This window comes from Orcinus orca, chromosome 3, assembly GCF_937001465.1.
Source record: "Orcinus orca chromosome 3, mOrcOrc1.1, whole genome shotgun sequence".
NCBI lineage: Eukaryota > Metazoa > Chordata > Mammalia > Artiodactyla > Delphinidae > Orcinus > Orcinus orca.
In genome coordinates this window covers 114,910,501-114,912,732 of record NC_064561.1, presented here as the reverse complement: position 1 = coordinate 114,912,732, position 2,232 = coordinate 114,910,501, and the positions used below count along the sequence as shown (strand labels likewise).

General features: G+C 38.2%; 1 non-coding gene across 1 annotated transcript; it reads left to right on the top strand.

Annotated features, from left to right (window-relative positions):
- The first annotated feature begins 989 nt into the window (after positions 1-989).
- TRNAW-CCA (transfer RNA tryptophan (anticodon CCA)) lies at positions 990-1,062 on the top strand. The gene has a single exon. It is a non-coding gene; the product is annotated as a tRNA-Trp (tRNA).
- Positions 1,063-2,232: the final 1,170 nt, after the last annotated feature.

Below are 2,232 nucleotides of genomic sequence, written 5' to 3'. Positions count from 1 at the left end.
GCAGGAATTCCACCTCCAAGCCTACCCGTGCGCCTTGACGTCCAGGAAGGTTTGCAACCGAGCAGATGCTTTACATTAGCAAGTGGACAAGCTATTGGCTAATCCTTGGCACTTATTTATCAACATTCCTATACCAACTCTGCACACACACTCTTGAGGCCACGTGAAATATACAGGATGAAATATTCAGTCATTATTTCTCAATTTACATTTTACCATAATTAAAAAGGAGGCATCAATGAAGACTCTAGATGTAACTCCAATTTTAAACTCCAGTTGAAGTTTCAGTTTTCATATTAAGAAAACCATAATTATCCAATCTTTAAAATATGTTGCTGCCTGAACATTGGGAAGACTGGAAGAATAAATTCAGTGCTGCTAAATGTGATATGTGTGCATGTATAACTTGGATAAAAATAAAGAGCAAATTTTAAGATATAAAAAAATAAATAAATGTGATATGTGTGGACACACATGCATACACACACATATATAGTATATAGATATGGATATAGGTCAATGTATGTGTATATTCAGATATGTAGATAGTAGAGATGTAGGTAGTTTTTTGTTACACGTAAACTTTAAATAACCAGAGATTCTACTTCATCTATGTGTTTTAAAGTGTGTCCAAGTATGTAAAAAGGAAGAAAATCAGCAACCACTGATTATTTTTATGTAGTTTGTGTGAGCATTGGTGAGAAATCCTATTCTGACTAATGCCAGAACAATTAAAATATATTAGGTTTTAGATGTACAAATGTTTATCACGATCTGGCATTGTGAAAACAATAATACTAGGATCTATAAATGTAAACTTCCTGCTATTCGAGGAGGTATATAACTTTAAAAAATCGTAATTTTAAAGGATGTGACTTTGAGAATACAAATTTTTTCCTGGCCCTTTCTAGCTTGATGACAAAGAAAGGTAGAAGTTTTTTTTTGCTTTTGTTTTGTTTTGTTTTTAAGAAATTCAATAGTTAGGGACTTCCCTGGTGGTCCAGTGGTTAAGACTCCACGCTCCCAATGCAGGGGGCCCAGGTTCGATCCCTGGTCAGGGAACTAAATCCCGCGTGCCGCAACTAAGACCCAGTGCAGCCAAATAAATCAATAAATATTTATTTTTTTTTATTTTTTTATTTTTTTTTGCGGTACGCGGGGCTCTCACTGTTGCGTCCTCTCCCGTTGCAGAGCACAGGCGCCGGACGCGCAGGCTCAGCGGCCATGGCTCACGGGCCCAGCCGCTCTGCGGCATGCGGGATCCTCCCGGACCGGGGCACGAACCCGCGTCCCCTGCATCGGCAGGCGGACTCTCAACCACTGCGCCACCAGGGAAGCCCAATAAATATTTAAAAAAGAAAAGAAATTTAATAGTTAGAAGAACTGTGCCTACTGTCTGGTAGGTTTCGGATGTTTGAAAAGGAAACACACCAACTGATAGGAGGTACCTTTCTCAGTGACCCAAGAATCTACCTGGAGGAAACCAGGAAGACTAATGGAGATGAGCGTGGGAGCGTGATGTGTGACTTGTGTAAAGCAGAAGGAAGAAAGGAGCCTATATTCTCAATTATCTTCCATCACACAAACACATGGCCCCAAGAAAGAGACACAACAGGATCATATCAGGAAAAAGCCACAAACCCAGAGCTCCATTTTTGGCAGGGAAGGAGAAATCCTGATCCCTTGCTAAACTGACAAAGTGGCTGGAGATAGCTGAATGTTTTTAACATAGAGAATTATCTCAAGCAGTGTTTTTATTAAAATCAACTCCAAGATTAATGAAAGATATTTTAAATGCCTAAAATCCTAAGATTCTCTTTGGATGTGTTCATTTTGGGGGTGATTTTCCTAACCAATCATAAAGTTTTTAAGTACAAAACTGAATTTAAACCCAGCTGATTAGAATAGTGGGCTAGAAGCACATATGCTTTGGAATCTACCTCTTATTACTAATACATTCAAGTATAGGAACATTATAACATGCAAGGTCTTCCAACTAAAAGAGCTTTCCTGTAGGTATCTAATTTAGAGACAGTATTGTTAACAATGTTGACATTTAAGTGGCCAAAGCTAAAGCTTTGCAAAGAACATTCCATTACAATAAATGTGAAAACCTACAGCTTTTCTTGGTGTTGAACTTAACGGAATATAAGTATGTTGGTTGACAGTGTGAAGGTTGAAATGACTTTCATAACTAGAAAGTTTACCTGATAATTTGAACAAAAGGGCCTC